The sequence below is a fragment of the Nerophis ophidion genome, linkage group LG07 (genome assembly GCF_033978795.1).
Source record: "Nerophis ophidion isolate RoL-2023_Sa linkage group LG07, RoL_Noph_v1.0, whole genome shotgun sequence".
Lineage (NCBI taxonomy): Eukaryota > Metazoa > Chordata > Actinopteri > Syngnathiformes > Syngnathidae > Nerophis > Nerophis ophidion.
The window spans coordinates 26436348-26458847 of record NC_084617.1 but is presented as its reverse complement, the minus strand read 5'-3'; the positions used below and the strand labels follow the sequence as shown (position 1 = coordinate 26458847).

General features: G+C 40.4%; 1 protein-coding gene across 1 annotated transcript in view; it reads right to left on the bottom strand.

Annotated features, from left to right (window-relative positions):
• The window catches only part of LOC133556168 (alpha-1,6-mannosylglycoprotein 6-beta-N-acetylglucosaminyltransferase B-like), a 242962-nt gene that overhangs the window by 50389 nt on the left and 170073 nt on the right, over positions 1-22500 (bottom strand). The window lies entirely within an intron of this gene.

The following is a 22500-nucleotide window of genomic DNA, read 5'->3' as shown; positions in this document are numbered from 1 at the left end:
CCGTATCATGTCTGATACCAGCAGTCCTGCAGTGTTTACTTGTGTGTGATATCATGTCCGATATAAGCAGTCCTGCAGTGTTTACAAATTGAACAAACTGTATTAGACCAAAATTTTGCAGCACAAAGAAATTGAAAAGAACTACATTAGACTCAAACAATTTTGCATCACGAACAAATGGAACACATTTGGGGTGATTTTAGCAAGGTGTGTGTGTGTGTGGGGGGGGGGGGTTGTTATCAATAATAACATGTCAATAACATACCGTATTTCCTTGAATTGCCGAAGGGCATCTAGTATGCGCCTGCCTTGAATTACTGCCGGGTCAAACTCGCTTCCCAAAATAATTAGCGCATGCTTAGTATTACCGCCTGGTCAAACTCGTGACGTCATGAGTGACACTTCCCCTTTCATCATTTTCAAAATGGAAGAGGCTGATTTCAATACCGGTAATTTGAAATCGCATAAAGGGAAGAAGATTAAGAGCTATTCAGTAGGATTTAAGGTCCAAGCTTACATCACACTACATTTTTTTACTGCATACCTTCGGTAAGTGCCGGAGTGAGAAGAGGTTTTAAAATAATTAGCGCATGCTTACTTTTACCGCATGCCTTTGGTAAGCGCAGGAGTGAGAAGAGGTTTTAAATTAATTAGCGGCCCGGCGGCAATTCAAGGAAATACGGTAATCATGATAGTTAATAACAACAACTATAATGGACAAAAACATTGTGCAGCACAAACTAATTGAACAAAATATAATAGACACAAACATTTTGCAGCACGGACAAATGGAACACATTTGGGGAGGTTTTAGCAAGGTGGGGGACTAGTTATAACATGTTAATAACATCATTATAAAAGTTAATAACACAAGTTTGGGGAGAGTTTTTGACAAGGTGAGGCCTAACTCAACAAGTTGAGATAAACAATACAACACATTGATCAACTTCCAACCATTATTAGTGTCCATACAAGATGTACAAAGACAATTAAACAGCCAGTTTCCATCAGACTATAGAATATTTGTGTTCCAACAGATCGATGTGTCTACAGCGAGTGTGTGTACGGGTGTCAGTGTGCAGGATTGTGCTGTGAAGTGTGTGATATCATGTCCGATACAAGCAGTTCTGCAGGACGTTCACTTGTGTGTGATATCATGTCCGATACAAGCAGTACTGCAGTGTTTACTTGTGTGCGCTATTATGTGCGATACAAGCAGTCCTACAATGCCTTTACTTGTGTGCCATATCATGTCTGATTCCTGCAGTGTTTACCTGTGTGTGATATCATGTCCGATTTAAGCAGTCCTGCAGTGTTAACTTGTGTGCGATATCATTTCCGATACAAGCGGTACTGCAGTGTTTACTTGTGTGCATAATTATGTGCGATACAAGCAGTCCTACAACATACTTACTTGTGTGCCATATCATTTCTGATACCAGCAGTCCTGCAGTGTTTACTTGTGTGTGATGTCATGTCCGATTCAAGCAGTCCTGCAGTGTTTACTTGTGTGCGATATCATGTCCGATATAAGCAGTCCTGCAGTGTTTACTTGTGTGTGATATCTTGTCCGATACGAGCAGTCCTACAACACATGTACCTGTGTGCAATATCATGTGCTATACAAGCCGTCCTGCACCGTGTTTATTTGTGTGTGATATCATGGGCGATACAAGCAATCCTGACGAGTGTTTACTTGTGTGCGATCTCATGTGCGATACAAGCAGTCCTACAACGCCTTTACTTGTGTGCAATATCATGTCCGATACCAGCAGTCCTGCAGGGTTTCTGTGTGATATCATGCGCGATACAAGCAGTCCTGCGGCGTCTTTACTTGTGTGTGATATCATGTCCGATACAAGCAGCACTGCAGTGTTTACTCGTGTGCGATATTATGTGCGATACAAGCTGTCCTACAACGCCTTTACTTGTGTGCTATATCATGTCTGATTCCTGCAGTGTTTACTTGTGTGTGATATCATGTCCGATTTAAGCAGTCCTGAGGTGTTTACTTTTGTGCGATATCATGTTCGATACAAGCAGTACTGCAGTGTTTACTTGTGTGCAATATTATGTGCGATACAAGCAGTCCTACAACACATTTACTTGTGTGCAATATCATGTCTGATTCCTGCTGTGTTTACTGCTGTGTGTCATGTCCGATTCAAGCAGTCCTGCAGTGTTTTATTTTTGTGCGGTATCATGTTCAATATAAGCAGTCCTGCAGTGTTTACTTGTGTGTGATATCATGTCCGATACAAGCAGTCTTACAACACATTTACCTGTGTGCAATATCACGTGCTATACAAGCCGTCCTGTACCGTGTTTACTTGTGTGTGATATCATGGGCGATACAAGTAATCCTGACGAGTGTGTACTCATGTGTGATATCATGTGCACTACAAGCAGTCCTGCAGCGTGTATACTTGTGTGCGATCTCATGTACGATACAAGCAGTCCTACAATGCCTTTACTTGTGTGCAATATCATGTCCGATACCAGCAGTCCTGCAGAGTTTCTGTGTGATATCATGCGCGATACAAGCAGTCCTGCAGCGTCTTTACTTGTGTGTGATATCATGTACAACACAAGCAATCCTGCAGTGTTTACTTGTGTGCTATATCATGCCCGATACTAACAGTCATGCAGAGTTTGTGTGTGATATCATAGGCGATACAAGCAGTCCTGCAGCGTCTTTACTTGTGTGATAAAATTTCCAATAATAGCAATCCTGCAGTGTTTACTTGTGTGCGATATCAAGTGCAATACAAGCAGTCCCACAACGCGTTTACTTGTGTGCAATATCATGTTTGATACAAGCAGTCCTGAAGAGTGTTTACTTGTGTGAGATACCAGCAGTCCTGCAACGTGTTTTCTTGTGCAACGCTGGACAGCTAGCTAACATCTAAATATCCTTCAATAAGTACACAACTTCTATTTTAGTAAAGTCATTTACAAAAGGTGAACAGGCTAGGCTATAGGCTACCAGGAGCTAGCAGCTACGCAGCAGATAATCCCACAATAGCACACAAGCTAGACGTATGTAATAATCATTGAACAATAAAACAGCACATTTGTCACTACAAAAACAAGTGTCAAATAATTATAGTTGCGTTCTATCTTGGCTCTTGGCAAAGGCGGTCGCACACTCTCCCCTCTCCATGTCTACCCTGCTTGCCTCGTTGTCTAGTCCTGTGTCGATTCACTTTCTTATTGCCTCTTTTTTGCACCGCTCTCCAACATCTGAACAATAAAATTGATCAACTTTCCTCACAACAAAATTGACAGGGGAACTTGTTGTTGCTGGACACACGTCGGACTCTTGGGAGAAGCGGAGTGTCTACTACTGCCTGGCGACAATTACAGTCGAGGACGCTGGAGATATCTACCTATTTGGAATCATGATAACAGGAAATCTGCTGATTGGAGTAAGCGTTGCCCTGAATCAACAAATTGGAAGGTGCTAGCAGCCAGTCTGAGTAGGTGCCACAAATTATTGGAGGAATTTGAGGACCAGACATAGGCCATTTTGTTGAATAATCACAATATTATGCTAGACCAGGGGTCTCAAACACGCGGCCCGCGGGCCAATTTCAGCCCGCAAGTCTTTATTTTGTGGCCCGCACCTTGATGTGAAAATTTAATGTTGGTGCGGGCCGCAAGTTTTATAGGAATGGCGCTTTACAGCGTCATACTTGTATACACTGGATTTTTCCGGGAGACTCACAATTTTCTGTGCCTCTTCAGGGGTCAACATTACCCCTAATTTCACTCTAACAACCTTACAAAGGGGACACCGTGAAGGCACTGACTTTAACGTCTTCTACTACCTGTACGAACAGCGTGCCAGCCCAATCAAATGTTGTATTTGGCTTCCACAGACGTAGAGAGCGACTGCAAGACATAGTTGATCAACAGCCATACAGGTCACACTGAGGGTGGCCGTATAAACAACTTGAACACTGTTAAAGTTGTTTATATCCTCACCGTAACACAACATAAACACAACAGAACAAATACCCAGAATCCCATGCAGCCCTAACTCTTCCGGGCTACAATATACACCCCCGCACCCCCAACCCCGTCTAAAAGCACTGCCTTTAGAGAACGCTAAAGGCAGTGCCATCACGGCACGCACTTAATATTGTTGTCAGGGTGAAGACCGGGAGATTGATTGCCCCGGGAGATTGTTGGGAGGGGCACTGATATTCGGGAGTTTTCCGGAAAGATCTTGAGAGATGGCAAGTATGTTGCTAGGATGGGAAAGCCATTCAAAGAAGGTAAATTCATGAAAAAGTACATGTTAAATTGTTAAAGAAATATTTTCTTGCGGCCCAGCTTCACCCAGTTTCTGCATCCAGTGGCCCCAAGGTAAATTTAGTTAGAGACCCCTGCACTAAATGGAATGGTAACACCTGGAATGAACAAACTCATCCAAAAGATGTCGCCGTAGCACAAACTAACACACATTTTCAGTTTGCTGTTTACTTTTTTTAACTTTTTTTATTTTTTTTATTGGCCGTCGGCGAAGAAAATTGCATAAATCAGCCGCCCCATTTTTTAAGCCGCAAAGTTCAAAGTGTAGGAAAAAAAGTGGCGGCTTATAGTCCGTTTTCCATTTACAGTAAACCCATCGTTAAAAACAGCCACAGCTCAGTTGCTAGAAGTAATATTAGAAAAAAAATAACAGTGAAAACATTTTCCCATTTACAGTATCACTATATTTGTTGCATTTGAAATTTGTTATTTAAAGAAAAATATTATATTAATGTTTATTTACATACCTTAATTGTTCACAAACAGTGTCTGCAACATGGCAGTAAAACGGCTGATCAAACAAAACAGAAGTTATTGTCATGGACTCACTAGCTGCGGAAGCTAGCTCTCCAGTCAGCCGAACAGACTCAATAACTCCACGGTGACGTTTTGGTGAATTTTACTGAGGAATTCATAATACTGAAACAATACAAAAAGAATGCCGCGGTAAGTTAACAATATTGATTGATTGATTGAAACTTTTATTAGTAGATTACACAGTTCAGTACATATTCCGTACAATTGACCACTAAATGGTAACACCCAAATAAGAGTTTCAACTTGTTTAAATCGGGGTCCAAGTTATTCAATTCATACTAACAAAGACACATTGTTAGCTATTGCTAACAATGTTAGCTTGATTACATTACAATAGCACGTACAAATATGCATGAACGCACTCCTACAGACATCACACATGGGAGGGTTTATTAGTAAGTAAGAATTGTTTTAGTTACATTGCAAAACTTACAAACGTTGCTTGGAGTGATGAATGGAGAATCGGTACAAGTAGAACCGTAGGCTGGTTGAAAGCACTAAATGGAATGGCAGTACCTGGAATGCGCAAACTCTTCCAAAAGATGGTGCCATAGCACAAACAATAACACACATTTTCAGTTTGATGTTTAGTTTTTTAAACTAGTTTTATTATGGCCAGCAGCAAAGATAAATATATAAATTAGCTGGGCTAATTTGTTAGCCGCAACTGTCAAAGTGTAGGAAAAATGTAGCAGCTCATAGTCCAGAATTTAACGTACTGTTTTTCCATTTACAGTAAACCCATCGTTAAAAACAGCCGCAGCTCAGTTGCAAGAATTTTACAGTAAAAGAAAAAATAACAGTGGTACCATTTTCCCATTTGCAGTGACACACTGTGAAAACGACGATTCGTATATTTCTCTGTATAAAACCGGATGCTCAGTTGCCGAGACTCTCCCGTAAAAATAAACAGTGGTATCAGTTTTTCCACTTCGAATAAAACACTGTAAAAATGTCCGTCGATTTTACAGTAACAAAACCGCCATCTTAATTGCCACTATTTTACAGTAAAAACAAACAAACAAACAAACGGTGGTACCATTTTGTCCCATTGACAGTAACTTCCTGTAAAAAAAACAATGTCACCAGAATTACATTTACAGTAAAATCCTGTAAAAAAAAAAAATACAAACCCCGTTTCCATATGAGTTGGGAAATTGTGTTAGATGTAACTATAAACGGAATACAATGATTTGCAAATAATCGTCAACCCATATTCAGTTGAATATGCTACAAAGACAACATATTTGAAGTAAAAACTGATAAACATTTTTTTTTTTGCAAATAATCATTAACTTTAGAATATGATGCCAGCAACACGTGACAAAGAAGTTGGGAAAGGTGGCAATAAATACTGACAAAGTTGAGTAATGCTCATCAAACACTTATTTGAAACATGCCACTGGTGTGCAGGTTAATTGGGAACAGGTGGGTGCCATGATTGGGTATAAAAGCAGCTTCCATGAAATGCTAAGTAATTCACAAACAAGGATGGGGCGAAGGTCACCAATTTGTAAGCAAATTGTCGAACAGTTTTAGAACAACAATTATTCAATGAACTATTGCAAGGAATTTAGGGATTTTACCATCTACGGTCCGTAAAATCACCAAAAGGTTCAGAGAATCTGGAGAAATCATTGCACGTAAGCGATGATATTACAGACCTTTGATCCCTCAGGCGGTACTGCATAAAAAACCGACAACAGTGTGTAAAGGATGTCACCACATGGGCTCAGGAACACTTCATAAAACCACTGTCAGTAACTAGAGTTGGTTGTTACATCTGTAAGTGCAAGTTAAAACTCTACTATGCAAAGCCAAAGCCATTTATCAACAACACCAAGGAACGCCGCCGGCTTCGCTGGGCGCGAGCTCATCTAAGATGGACTGATGCAAAGTGGTAAAGTGTTCTGTGGTCTGATGAGTCCACATTTCAAATTATATTTGTTAACTGTGGACGTGGTGTCCTCCGGAACAAAGCGAAAAAGAACCATCCGGATTTTTATAGGCGCAAAGTTCAAAAGGCAGCATCTGTGATGGTATGGGGGTGGATTAGTGCCCAAGGCATGGGTAACTTACACATCTGTGAAGGCACCATTAATGCTGAATGGTCCATACAGGCTTTGGAGCAACCTATGTTGTCATCCAAGCAACATTATCATGGACATCCCTGCTTATTTCAGCAAAACAATGCCAAGGCACGTGTTACAACAGCGTGGCTTCGTAGTAAAAGAGTGCGGGTACTTTCCTGGCCCGCCTGTAGTCCAGACATGTCTCCCATCGAAAATGTGTGGCGCATTATGAAGCATAAAATACGACAGCGGAGACCTTGGACTGTTGAACGACTAAAGCTCTACATAAAACAAGAATGGGAAAGAATTCCACTTTCAAAGCTTCAACAATTAGTTTCCTCAGCTTCCAAACGTTTATTGAGTGTTGTTAAAAGAAAAGGTGATGTAACACAGTGGTGAACATGCCCTTTCCCAACTACTTTGGCACGTGTTGCAGCCATGAAATTCTAAGTTAATTATTATTTGCAAAAAAAAATAAAGTTTATGAGTTTGAACATCAAATATCTTGTCTTTGTAGCATATTCAACTGAATATGGGTTGAAAAGAATTTGCAAATCATTGCATTTCGTTTATATTTACATCTAACACAATTCCCCAACTCATATGGAAACCGGGTTTGTAAAAAAAAATGGACAGCAGCAAGTACCGTTTGAATGGCTGCCGACCGCAGTGACCACAATGGGTGTAGTAATTAATATGTCAGCTGTCAGTGGATTTCCGTGCTTATCCATTCACGTAACACCATTTTGCCGCGATGGCTCGGTAGATCACCTTTTTGCCGCGCTAAAGTAGAGATTAGAGCCTCCATCTGAAGCGTCAACGGCAGTATTTAAACCACGCAGCGTGCCTAATGCTGAGGGGCGTCAGCGCAGACGCCCGTGTAGTATTACGGCGACTCGGAGTGAAGTGTTACGTGACATTGCTCCTGAGAGATCCGCAGATCCGCTCGCAGCTTTAATTGGAAATATGCAAATCCGCAGGAAGTAATACTAAAAGGGATTAAAAGTGCATTAAATAGTTTGGAGACGGCGGTAGACGCGCACTTTGCTCTCAGGAGAATCCCATTGCTCCTTCCGTCTCCGTTTTCCCCAACTCTGCCAGCGCAAACTTTACATAGGGCTTTTTAGCTCGGTAGTTAGCACGCTCGCAGTAAAAAAACCAAAGAAAATACAACGCTACACTAGCAACAAGTGTTAAGTTGTTACGGATGTGATCTAGTTCTGTTCGATACCGTGATCGGGTAAGTCATCACACCAAATTCCTGAAGTCGCAAACATAAGACTCCAAAAGGGCCCCCCCACTTTAGCACCATAAACCCAAAGTGGCCGCCCCTCACGCAACCACTGGTGTGTTTACATGTAATAACAACAAATTGTCTGCTACAGGCTAACATTAGTGAAGTTATTTTTTGCTATTTTGATCTACACTATATTGCCAAAAGTATTCGGCCACCTGCCTTGACTCACATATGAACTTCAAGTGCCATCCCACTCCTAACCCATAGGGTTCAATATGATGTGGGTCCACCTTTTGCAGCTACTACAGCTTCAACTCTTCTGGGAAGGCTGTCCACAAGGTTGTGGAGTGTGTCTCTAGGAATTTTCCACTGTTTTACCAAAAGAACAGTGGTGAGGTCACACACTGATGTTGGTCGAGAAAACCAGGCTCTCAGTCTCCGTCCAAATTCACCCGAAAGGGTTTCTATCGGGTTCAAGTCAGGACTCTGTGCAGGCCAATCAAGTTCATCCACACCAGACGCTGTCATCCATGTCTTTGTGGACCTTGCTTTGTGCACTGGTGCACAGTCATGTTGGAAGAGGAAAGGGCCTGCTCCAAACTGTTCCCACGAGGTTGGGAAGATAGACTTGTCCGAAATGTTTTGGTATCTTAAAGCATTTAAAGTTCCTTTCACTGTAACTAAGGGGCCAAGACCAACTCCTAAAAAAATACAACCCCACACTATAATTCCTCCTGCACCAAATTTCAAATACAGTGCAATGCAGTCCTAAATGTAGCGTTCTCCTGGCAACCTCCAAACCCAGACTCGTCCATCAGATTGCCAGATAAAAAAGTGTGATTTATCACTCCAGAGAACACGTCTCCACTGCTCTAGAGTCAAGTGGTGACATGCTTTACACCACTGCATCTGACCCTTTGCATTGGACTTGGTGATGTATGGCTTAGATGCAGCTGATCGGCCATGGAAACCCATTCCATAAAGCTCTCTGCGTACTGTACGTGGGCTAATTGGAAAGTCACATGAAGTTTGGAGCTCTGTAGCAACTGACTGTGCAGAAAGTCTTTGAACTATGCGCTTTAGTATCAGCTGACCCCTCTCTGTCCGTTTACATGGCCTACCACTTGGTGGCTGAGTTGCTGTTGTTCCCAAACTCTTCCATTTTCTTATAATAAAGCCGACAGTTGACTTTGGAATATTTAGCAGCGAGGGTTTGTGGCACAGGTGGCACCCTATAACAGTTCTACGCTGAAAATCACTGAGCTCCAGAGAGTAGCCCATTCTTTCACAAATGTTCGCAGAAACAGTCTCCATGCCTAAGTGCTTGGTTTTATTCACCTGTGGTGATTAGGACACCTGATTCTGATAGTTTAGATGGGTGGCCAAATACTTCTGGCATTATAGTGTATATTTATTTTCTGTGATGTTAAGAATACAAAGTCATGCAGAGGTGTACTTACAACAATTTTATAGACAAAAAAACGGATGTCACGATTTCAATTCAAGTGTAACCCACGTCACACCCGACACCTGTTTGAAGAAGATGTGTCAGCTGATTTGAAGCGCTTTCTGGATTAGCTGCCGCCACTCCAATTAGCGCAGGTGCAAGCAAACAGCTATTTTTGGCCAAAGCAAAACAAAGAAAACAATCTGAAGTTGTCTTTATTTTTAGTTATTAAACCAGATTTTTAGGTTATTATGCCATGATTTTACCCCTGCTCTAAAGTCTAGAGCAGGGCTGGTCAATTATTTTTACTTGGGGGCCAAATTTAGAGAAAAAAATGTGCCTGGGGGCCGGTGTTTCGGATTTTTAGGAATACAAAACCTCACAATAATGTCTGATTGAATGCTAAAAACGTTAGGATGGACCGCGTTAAAAAACGGAATAGAATTTCAAGCTTTTTTACTGAATGAGACACCCAGAATGTACATGACAATAAAGAATGTTGGATTTATAATATTAACTATGAAAGATAAAAAACAAAATATTGATAACGTATGATCGCCACACCCCCTCTCGATCGACATATTTTACAATCAAGCGAAAGGCAACAAAAATGCAACAAACACAGCTAAATATAAACGTGAAAAATCGAGAAAAAAACCCCCAAATAAAACCCCACATTTCAGGCTGGCCGCTCTGGAAACGTTCCACACTGCTTGGTACCTCGTCTGAGCTGCTGTGACTTAGATCAGTGGTTCTCAAATGGGGGTACGCGTACCCCTGGGGGTACTTGAAGGTATGTCAAGGGGTACGTGACATTTTTTTAAAAATATTCTAAAAATAGCAACAACTCAAAAATCCTTTATTAGAATATATTTATTGAATAATACTTCAACAAAATATGAATGTAAGTTCATAAACTGTGAAAAGAAATACAACAATGCAATATTCAGTGTTGACAGCTAGATTTTTTGTGGACATGTTCCCTAAATATTGATGTTAAATATTTATTTTTTTGTGAAAAAATTTTTTTTTAATTAAGTTCACAAATCCAGATGGATCTCTATTACAATCCCAAAAGAGGGTACTTTAAGTTGATGATTGCTTCTATGTGTAGAAATCTTTATTTAGAATTGAATCACTTGTTTATCTTTCAACAAGTTTTTATTTATTTTTATATATTTTTTTTACAAATAGTTCAAGAAAGACCACTACAAATGAGCAATGTTTTGAATTTTTAAACAATTTAATAAATCAGAAACTGATGACATAGTGCTGTATTTTACTTATTTTATCTCTTTTTTTCAACCAACAATGCTTTGCTCTGATTAGGGGGTACTTGAAAAAAAATGTTCACAGGGGGTACATCACTGAAAAAAGTTTGAGAACCATTGAAATACTTGGTATCGTTCAAGACTTACGTAAATTTGAAAACATCCCTGTGCATCATAATGGCAGCTACACATTCCATCTTTAAAATTCAAAACAATTATTTGGGAATGTCCGGCGGGCCAGATTAAAAAGCCTAACGGTCCGCATGTGGCCCGCGGGCCTTAGTTTGCCCAGGTCTGCTTTAGATAGTCAGGATCTCAGGGGTATCAGATGAAAAGAAAACCTCATCATTCTACTTTCTGCCAGCACCAAGGTCAGCAGTAGGTCGATTGTTTATTGACCCTGTGACCCTCGCTTTATACGGAACTCGTTAACAGCCCAAAGACCAAGGATCAAAGGCTGAGACGTGTATGAGTCAATTATGGAATAAAGGAGTTGACAAAGCTAAGAAGGGGGTTGGACTGGGGCTATGACAAAGGGTGTCTGGTGGAAATATATGGTTTGGACTGGACCTGTTGGGATTACGTATATTGTTAGGATTTTATCGAAACCATACCCTTATCAATATCGGAATTTATCGGTACTCTTACTTTTATGTAATTTACAGTTTGTAGGCAAGAGACAGAAATAACTGATACACTTTTAAGCAATGGAGACCTGACAGTGGATGCTATCTTGCTTTAAAGTAACTTCATGGATTATTATATTACCTCAATTATTCCCTTTTTTTCAGTGGATTTGTATTGGCCTGTGGTTTAATGGATGGCTAAGGCGATGGTTGATAAAACGCGGTCAAGACTCGCGGTGAGTAAAGTGCGTTCACTTCAAACTGACACAGCGTGCTTGAATTTGACGAACTTTTAAGGAGGAAATATTGTCGTGTTACAAACTTTTGTGCGGTGTTGCTTCCTTTGCGGCATAGCTCGGGTTATAGAGTGGCAGTGCCAGCAACTTGAGGGTTCCGGGTTCGATTACGGCTTCCGCCATTCTAGTCACTGCCGTTGTGTCCTTGGGCAAGACACTTTACCCACCTGCTCCCAGTGCCACCCACACTGGTTTAAATGTAACTTAGATATTGGGTTTCACTATGTAAAGCGCTTTGAGTCACTAGAGAAAAGTGCTATATAAATATAATTCACTTCACTAATTACCTTGTTTTCATTATTCCAAGCTGATTTAAATGTGTAGCAGCCCAACTTCACTGACCTAAGTAGGAAAAAAAACAATACAGGTACTCAGTATACATCTCGAGTTGTGATATCTGCTTAAAGGCCTACTGAAATGAGATTTTCTTATTTAAACGGGGATAGCAGGTCCATTCTATGTGTCATACTTGATAATTTCGCGATATTGCCATATTTTTGCTGAAAGGATTTAGTAGAGAACATCCACGATAAAGTTCACAACTGGAGAAAAGCCCGGCCTCTACCGGAAGTCGCAGACGATGACGTCACATGTTGATGGCCCCTCACATCTTCACATTGTTTTTAATTGGAGCCTCCAACAAAAAGAGGTATTCGGACCGAGAAAAAGACAATTTTCCCATTAATTTGAGAGAGGATGAAAGATTCGTGTTTGAGGATATTGATAGCGACGGATTAGAAAAAAAAAAAAACGTGATTGCATTGGGACGGATTCAGATGTTTTTAGACACATTTACTAGGACAATTTTGGAAAATCTCTTATCCGTCTATTGTGTTGCTAGTGTTTTAGTGAGTTTAATAGTACCTGATAGTTGGAGGGGAGTCGACGGCAGCTTTATGGGCGGCACAAGCTCAGCTGATCTCCGGTAAGAAACGACTTTCTACCACAATTTTCTCACCGAAACCTGCTGGTTGGCATTCGGTTGGGATCCATGTTCGCTGTGATCCATAGTAAAGTTTCACCTCGGTGAATTTTAAACAAGGAATCACCGTGTGTTTGTGTGGCTAAAGGCTGAAGCTTCCCAACTCCATCTTTGTACTTTGACTTCTCCAATATTAATTGAACAAATTGCAAAGGATTCAGCAACACAGATCTCCAAAATACTGTGTAATTATGCGGTTAAAGCAGACGACTTTTAGCTGTGTGTGTGCGCAGCGCTAATATATCCTTACAGTCCGTCACGTCAAGCGTACACGTCATGATTAGGCGAAGTTTTCAAGAAAAAACTCCCGGTAAATTTAAAATTGCAGTTTAGTAAACCTCTCCTAGGTTTTCTCATAGTCAACATTGTCACTGTCACCGACATCCCACTGGGTGTGAGTTTTTCCTTGCCCTTATGTGGGCTCTGTCGTTGTGGTTTGTGCAGCCCTTTGAGACACTTGTGATTTAGGGCTATATAAATAAACATTGATTGATTGATTGACTGATAAACTATCAGACTGCGTGGTGGGTAGTAGTGGGTTTCAGTAGGCCTTTAACCTATAAAGTAGTTGTTCAACAATTATCGCCCGCATCATCCTTGATCCTTCACACACAACCATGCCACCCTTCAGTTCAAGATAAGGTGACAAGGCCAGGAGACGACATTGACTCATTACCCCATAAATACTTCTTAAAAAATTGTAATACCATGCTTGAAGTAGAAAGTAGTGGAGACTCATTTAATTAGGCTTAGGCTTCCTTAATTGTCATTCAAAATTGAACTTTACAGTACAGATCAGAATGACATTTTCTTACATTAGCTCGTTGTAGTCAAGTCAAGTCAAGTCAATTTTTTTTATATTGCACGTATACAACAACTTTTAAATTGAACCAAAGAGCTTTACAGCAATGGTTCTCAACCTTTTTTCAGTGATGTACCCCCTGTGAACATTTTTTTAATTCAAGTACCCCCTAATCAGAACAAAGCATTTTTGGTTGGAAAAAAAAAGATAAAGAAGTAAAATACAGCACTATGTCATCAGTTTCTGATTTATTAAATTTTATAACAGTGCAAAATATTGCTCATTTGTAGTGGTCTTTCTTGAACTATTTGGAAAAAAAGATATAAGAATAACTAAAATCTTGTTGAAAAATAAACAAGTGATTCCATTATAAATAAAGATTTCTACACATAGAAGTAATCATCAACTTAAAGTGCCCTCTTTGGGGATTGTAATAGAGATCCATCTGGATTCATCAACTTAATTCTAACCATTTCTTCACAAAAAAAGAAATCTTTAACATCAATATTCATGGAATATGTCCACAAATCTAGCTGTCAACACTGAATATTGCATTGTTGCATTTCTTTTTACAGTTTATGAACTTACATTCATATTTTGTTGAAGTATTATTCAATAAATATATTTATAAAGGATTTTTGAAAAGTTGCTATTTTTAGAATATTTAAAAAAATATCTCACTTACCTATTGTCATACCTTCAAGTACCCCCAGCGGTACGCGTACCCTCATTTGTGAACCACTGCATTACAGGTTTAAAAAAAGCATACAGTAACAGAAACAGAAAACAAACAAAGAACATAAACAATGAATGAGCTGAACAAAATTGTGCAAAAAGCAATACGGTAAAAGGGGTCGAATAAAAAGTTTTTAAAAATTCCATCCATCCATCCATCATCTTCTGCTTATCCGAGGTCGGGTCGCGGGGGCAGCAGCCTAAGCAGGGTAGCCCATACTTCCCTATCTCCAGCCACTTCGTCTAGCTCTTCCCGGGGGATCCCGAGGCGTTCCCAGGCCAGCCGGGAGACATAGTCTTCCCAACGTGTCCTGGGTCTTCCCCGTGGCCTCCTACCAGCTGGACGTGCCCTGAACACATCCCTAGGGAGGCGTTCGGGTGGCATCCTGACCAGATGCCCGAACCACCTCATCTGGCTCCTCTCGATGTGGAGGAGCAGCGGCTTTACTTTGAGTTCCTCCCGGATGGCAGAGCTTCTCACCCTATCTCTAAGGGAGAGCCCCGCCACACGGCGGAGGAAACTCATTTCGGCTGCTTGTACCCGTGATCTTATCCTTTCGGTCATGACCCAAAGGAAGGTCATGACCCAAAGCTCATGACCATAGGTGAGGATGGGAACGTAGATCGACCGGTAAATTGAGAGCTTTGCCTTCCGGCTCAGCTCCTTCTTCACCACAACGGATCGATACAACGTCCGCATTACTGAAGACGCCGCACCGATCCGCCTGTCGATCTCACGATCCACTCTTCCCCCACTCGTGAACAAGACTCCTAGGTACTTGAACTCCTCCACTTGGGGCAGGGTCTCCTCCCCAACCCGGAGATGGCACTCCACCCTTTTCCGGGTGAGAACCATGGACTCAGACTTGGAGGTGCTGATTCTCATTCCGGTCGCTTCACACTCGGCTGCGAACCGATCCAGTGAGAGCTGAAGATCCCGGTCAGATGAAGCCATCAGGACCACATCATCTGCAAAAAGCAGAGACCTAATCCCGTGGCCACCAAACCGGATCCCCTGACACTGTATGATCAGTGTCAGAGCTTGGTCCGCATTGCTGGCAGTAAGTCGGACACGTTTCCAGTGAGGGTTGGACTCCGCCATGGCTGTCCTTTGTCACCGATTCTGTTCCCAACTTTTATGGACAGAATTTCTAGGCGCAGCCAAGGCGTTGAGGGGATCCGGTTTTTAAAAATTGCTAAATAAAAATCATAGTAATAAAAGTGTGACAAATAGAAAAATAAAACTGAAGCGAAGGGGTGGGGGGTGGGACTAGAAAAATGGTGGCCTAGTGGGCAGACTCAGCTCAGGTCAAAGACCAGAGAAAAGAGGTTGGTCTTAAGAAGGATTTTGAAAATCCCCAGGCTCTGGGCTGACCTAATGTGGAGGGGAAGGCTGTTCCAGAGCTTAGGGGCGGCAATGGAAAAGGCTCTGTCCCCTCTGGTCTTTAGTCTGGATCTAGGGACGCCAACAGCAGTTGGTCAGCTGACCTTAGGGCTCTCGACGAGGTATGATGATGCAGAAGCTCGGTCAGGTATTGTGGGGCCGGACCATTTAGGGATTTAAAAACAATTAAAAGTAATTTAAAATCAATGCGATGACGGGGTGAGGCCAGGACCGGGGTGATGTGCTCGCATTTTTTGGTGCTGGTGAGGAGACGAGCAGCCGCGTTTTGCACAAACTGCATACGGCGGACTGATGCCTGATCAATGCTAACGTACAGTGAATTATTGCAATCTAGCCCGTGTGTGATGAAGGGTGGATAGCAGTCTCCAGGTCGCTCTGGGAGAGATAGGCCTTGGTCTTTGTTAGGGTTCTGAGATGTTAAAAGCTTGTACTGTTGTCCTGTTTGGTGAATTTGAAGGCATTATCGAAGATCACTTCGAGATTTCTCACGGAGGACCGGATGTTTTCACCCAGAGGACCTAGAGCACTGACAAACGAGACTGGAGATGTTTCGCCGAAGATGATGATCCCGGTCTTGCTCTCATTAAGGTTGAGGAAGTTAGCACTCATCCATGCTTTAATGTCAGTCAGACAATCAAGCAGAAGTTGTAGTGCAGGATAAAAGAGCAATACGGTGCAGTGTGTGTGCATTTACAAAAGAAGGTGCAGATATAAATACATAGATTACTGCACAGTTAAATATATTGTACTTTTGCATATGCATCCACATTTACGCATGTACAATATATTGCCAAAAGTATTTAACCACCTGCCTTTACTCACATATGAACATGAAGTGCCAACCCATGGAATTGTCCAAAAAGTTTTGGTATCCTGGAGCACTCAAAGTTCCTTTCACTGGAACTGTAAAACCAACCCCACACCATAATTCCTCCTCCACCGATTATCACACTCAGCACAATGCAGTACGAAATCTTAGCGTTCTCCTGGCAACCTCCAAACCCAGACTTGTCCATCAGATTGCCAGATGGAAAAACGTGATTCATCACTCCAAAGAAGGCGTCTTCACTGCTCTACAGTCCAGTGGTAATATGCTTTACACCACTGCATCCAACACTTTGCATTGGACTTGGTGATGTATGGCTTAGATGCAGCTGCTGGGCCATGGAAACCCATTCCATGAAGCTCTCTGCGTACTCTACGTGGGCTAATTGGAACGTCACATGTAGTTTCGGGCTCTGAAGCAACCGACTGTGCAGAAAGTCTTTGTACTATGCGCTTCAGCTTATGCTGACCCCTCTCTGTCAGTTTATGTGGCCTCCCACTTGGTGGCTGAGTTGCTGTTGTTCCCAAACTCTTCACTTTTCTTATAATAAAGTTGACTTTGGAATATTGAAGGGGAACATTATCACCAAACCTATGCAAGCGTCAATATATACCTTAATGTTGCAGAAAAAAGACCATGTATTTTTTTAACCGATTTCCGAACTCTAAATGGGTGAATTTTGGCGAATTAAACGCCTTTCTGTTTATCGGTCTTGTAGCGATGACGTCAGAACGTGACATCACCGAGGTAATACACCCGCCATTTTCACTTTCTCATTACAAACACCGGGTCTCAGCTCTGTTATTTTCCCTTTTTTCGACTATTTTTTGGAACCTTGGAGACATCATGCCTCGTCGATGTGTTCTCGGAGGGTGTAACAACACTAACAGGGAGGGATTCAAGTTGCACCACTGGCAAACAATCTGCCGCCAGACCCCATTGAATGTGCCAGAGTGTCTGCACATTTTACCGGCAATGCTAAGTCAGACATGGCACAGAGATGTATGGATAACCTGCAGATGCATTTGCAACGATTAAGTCAACGAAATCACAAAGGTGAGTTTTCTTGATGTTGTTGACTTATTTGCTAATCAGACATATTTGGTCGCAGCATGAATGCCAGCTAATCGATGCGAACATGCTACGCTAATCGATGCTAACATGCTATTTACAGTAGCTGTATGTACATTTGAAACTAGATACCCACATTTAATGGGAAACAAACACTTACCAATTGACGGATTTAAGTTGCTCCAGTGTCACAAGATGCGAAAGTCCTGATCGTTTGGTCCGCACATTTTACCGGCGATGCTAATAAGGCAGCCATGCTATGGGCCACTTCATTAGGTACACCCATGCTATGGCCGAATAGCGTCAATTGCTATTCGCTCAATAGCTTCAGTTTCTTCTTCAATTTCGTTTTCGCTATCAATTGCTATTCGCTCAATAGCTTCAGTTTCTTCTTCAATTTCGTTTTCGCTATCTGCCTCCATACTCAGACCATTGATTTCAATACATGCGTAATCTGTTGAATCGCTTAAGCCGCTGAAATCCGAGTCTGAATCCGAGCTAATGTCGCTATATCTTGCTGTGGTAACCGCCATGTTGTTTGTATTGGCAGCCCTGTATGACGTCACAGGGAAATGGACAGTCGCATCGCAAATAGCGAAAATCAAGAACTTTAAAGCTTTTTTAGGGATATTCCAGGAGGTGTAAAATTTTGAAAAGAACTTCGAAAAATAAAACAAGCCACTGGGAACTGATTTTTATTGTTTTTAACCCTTTTGAAATTGTGATAATGTTCCCCTTTAAGGAGCAAGGACATTTCACGACTGGATTTGTTGCACAAGTGGCATCCTATGTCAGTTCCACGCTGGAAAACACTGAGCACGGCCCATTCTTTCACAATTTTTTGTAGAAACAGTCTCCATTCCTAAGTGCTTGATTAGGACAAATGAGGATAAGTGATTAGGACACCTGATTCTCATCATTTGGATGGGTGGCCAAATACTTTTGGCAATATAGTGCATGTTATATTCTCTTTATAGTCCAACGAGTTAATCCGTTTTTTGGTATCATTGATTGTTATGATGCTATTTTGGAGTGACCAGGATACAAGTAAACTGAGAAATGTTCATAATTGACGGAGTTAATTGCCAAAAAAGTTCAATTACTACTACGAGCCTCTGCAGCCGCAGCCGCAGCCGGCAGCTAATGGGCCTAGTAAGGTACTCACATAACGATAATTGACGTCGAAAAGCCGTAGGGAAATTGCAAAGCAGCGCGCACATGCTGCTTGCAAAAACCACAAGACAGCAAAGTAGGAAATAGAATAGATTAGGACATTCTGTGCAAAAAGAACGTCTCACTGGACGCATTTAAAGACATCAGGAGTGTCTCCGAATGACAACAGTTGCAAGTTTGTTTCCTCGCTCAAGTCACCAGCTGTCACGCCACCGCCGAGACCGGGCGCCACAATGTCATCACCGCTCTGTCAATCAGCATCTACTTCCTTTTCTTATTCATTCATCACTGCTGCTGCGGTGTCATTAATGACGGATCCTTCTTCTCGTATGATTAAATGCCATTTCTTCAGAAACAACATTGCAATAGAACCGTATTTTTATCTGCCGTTAATATCGTAATGAAAGGAACATTTCGATTTAAATATATGAGGTGGGTGTCAGATGATGAATTAAAAATAGACCATGCGTAGTTTACACAAATCCACATTATGATCGCTCGCCAGATTGTACCATCATGGACCTGCACTCTGGGTCAGAGTCTGGCTTACTTAAGCAATTTGTTTAACAAAAGACCCAGCTGACTTTTTAGTACTTTTTTTTTCTTTTAGGGGTTTTGCACGTGGAAAAGCATGTCAAATGTGAACGAAAGACAGGTCCCCTTACAGAGCAACCAGGAAGTATTCACAGCGCTTCACTTATTCCAAAATGGAATACATTCATTTTTGTCCTCAAAATTTGATGCACAATACCCTATAAAAGGATTTTTTTTATTTTTTTTTTGCAAAACTATTCAAACAGAAAAAAATGTTTCAAAAAGATTGACAAGCCGCAATTTCAGGACTATAAGCTGCTACATGTTTTTTTTACCATACACTTTGAACCCTGCGGCTTATAAGATGGTGCTACAAATTTATGATTTTTTTTTTTTTTCCCGCTGTTGACCATAAAGAAACATTTTCCCAAAAAAAAAAAAAAAAAAAGCAAATATGCTGAGAAGGTGTTCTATTGTCTGTGCTTTGGTGCCATCTTTTGGACCAGTTTGCTATCTGAAGGTGCTGCAGTGTCCTATTTACTCTTGCTGATTTTTTATTTTTTTTTTGCTTCAAAGCTTATCTTTTGCAAGTTTTACAATATAACTAAATCAATTCTGATTTACTAAACCATCCTATGTGTGATGTCTGTAGAAGTGTTTTCATGCATATTTGTACGTGCTATTATAATTGAATCAAGCTAGCGTCGTTAGCAATAGCTAACATGCTAAAAGATTTATAGGCACGTGTGTTAGTACGATTAACTTACAATGGCATTCTTTTTTAATAGTTTTTTGTATTTTTTGGGCAGTGACCAAACATGATACTTTTTTGGCATTGACCGGATTAGCTATTTTTTTTTGGCATAGACCGAATATGGTACTTTTTTGGCACTGATCGAATACCGCTGGTCCGACCTGACAGTGAGTTAAGTAAAACCCAACGGTGCTATGTTACGCTATATGGGTTGGGCGTGACAATATACACACTTCGGCATTTGCCGATCACTCCAGCAGCACTGACTGCGGACTCAGCCAAACTACCTTGAGGTAACGTTGCAAAGTTCATTCCCAACAGGGAACGTGACCCCCAAAGAACGCTTCAAAGTAAAGTAAGGCTCCACCTTTCCAAAAAAATGTGCTAGCTTAATGCTAATACATTGGCTTTGCTAACTGATTAGCATTAGTAATTTTTCATGGCAATCCACACCTCCAAATGTGTTGATGAAAACTACAACTAAGATGTATGTTACAAATAGGGGGTGCATAATAAGTACTATGCTTAATGAGTTAACACTGTTTAGGACGCAAAAAAAAAACAAAAAAACTATACACTACTGCCATCTAACGCCTTGGACTTGCAACTGTAAGTGTAACTTAATTGTATACTTGCTAATGAAACTATGAAAATAAAACATAACTGGACCTCAGTTATAATTATACCGTGTTTAAATGTTGCAATGAAATTATATTTTAGAATCAAAAACAATTTATTTATGAACACACACGAGTATCAGTATCGATTCTCAGGTGCTCATCCCTAGTTACTATGCCAACACTCTGAGCAACACTTCAATTCGTACATTAATGAAATTCTTTCCAACATTTACTGAAATGTTTAAATAAAAATCCATCAGTAATGAAAGTGAATCTATATGTACTGATGATTTAGCATCAAGTAGATATTCCATAAACACAAAATTCAATCTGATTATGTCAGAAATTACGTTGCCGCAGGTAAAAAATGGATATTGCAATGCTACCATCAACATTACGACTCCAACTAGTTTTATTATCCCTATTAATTCATCCTCACCCCGTGCTATAGTAAAAAAAACCCAGATAAAAACCATTGATCCTTGCTGCTTATCCTGTCCTTTAGGAGCAGTAAAGTGGCATCATGCACGCTGCTCAAGGGGTGCCTGTGCAGGACGCTGCCAGTGGCTTCTTCGTAAAACCAGCGAGCATGACTGCTGGCAATTAGAGACGACAACGTGCTGGAGAAACAAAAACAAGGACGAATACCAACAATTCCTGGTGGTGGTACTCTGGTTTAGAGTATGCAAGTATATATATTATGTAGTAACAGACAACTTAATAACTATATGTAATATGTACAATATACACACTGCAAGTATATATACTGTATATAGATATATAGATATATATATATATATACATATACAAAATGTAGTAACAGACACCTTCATAACAATATGTAATATGATTTATATACACACTGCAAGTATATATATAATGTAGAAACATACACCTTCATAACAATACACACACTGCAAATTATATATATATATATATATATATATATATATATATATTTACATATATATATATCCATACATATGTACTGTATATATTTATATATATATATATATATATATATATATATATATATATATATATATAAATATATACAGTATATATATATATATACTTACCCCGCCTTCCGCCCGATTGTAGCTGAGATAGGCGCCAGCGCCCCCCGCGACCCCGAAAGGGAATAAGCGGTAGAAAATGGATGGATATATATACTTATACATGTATGTATACATATATACATATATATATATATATATATATATATATATATACATATATATATATATATATATATATATATATATTAGGGCTGGGCAACGATTAAAAATGTTAATCGAAGTTAATCGCACTATTTCTCCGATTAATCGTGATTATCTGCATTGTATACTCAAAGCCCAATAATGAATTCAAAAGTAGTGTGTAGTGCACCTTTATTGGAATATTCTCCCACATGAACAAAAACCCCAAAACATTTGTTGTGCAAACACAATTTAAATCAGTCCTTGTTAAACAGTAGCAGTTAAATAGCATATTTTATGAAAATCAACTGAAAAAATGTAAATACAAACATTTAAGCGTATTGCCACTGCCAGGGTATTTAAGTTATCTTGTTTGTTATGGAAAATAAATATAATCTATATACAAATCTCTGAGCCACAATCATAACATCTGAACAGGCAATTTCTGAGGTAACAGCAGAAACATTTTTTTTATCAGGGATCTTATGTTTAAAAAACCTATATTATAGGTAGTGGGCTGTTTTAGGGAATTTTTGATCAAATTATCCGTAGTAGCAATATTAATAATGTTGTGTTTATTCTGCGTAGTGCACTTA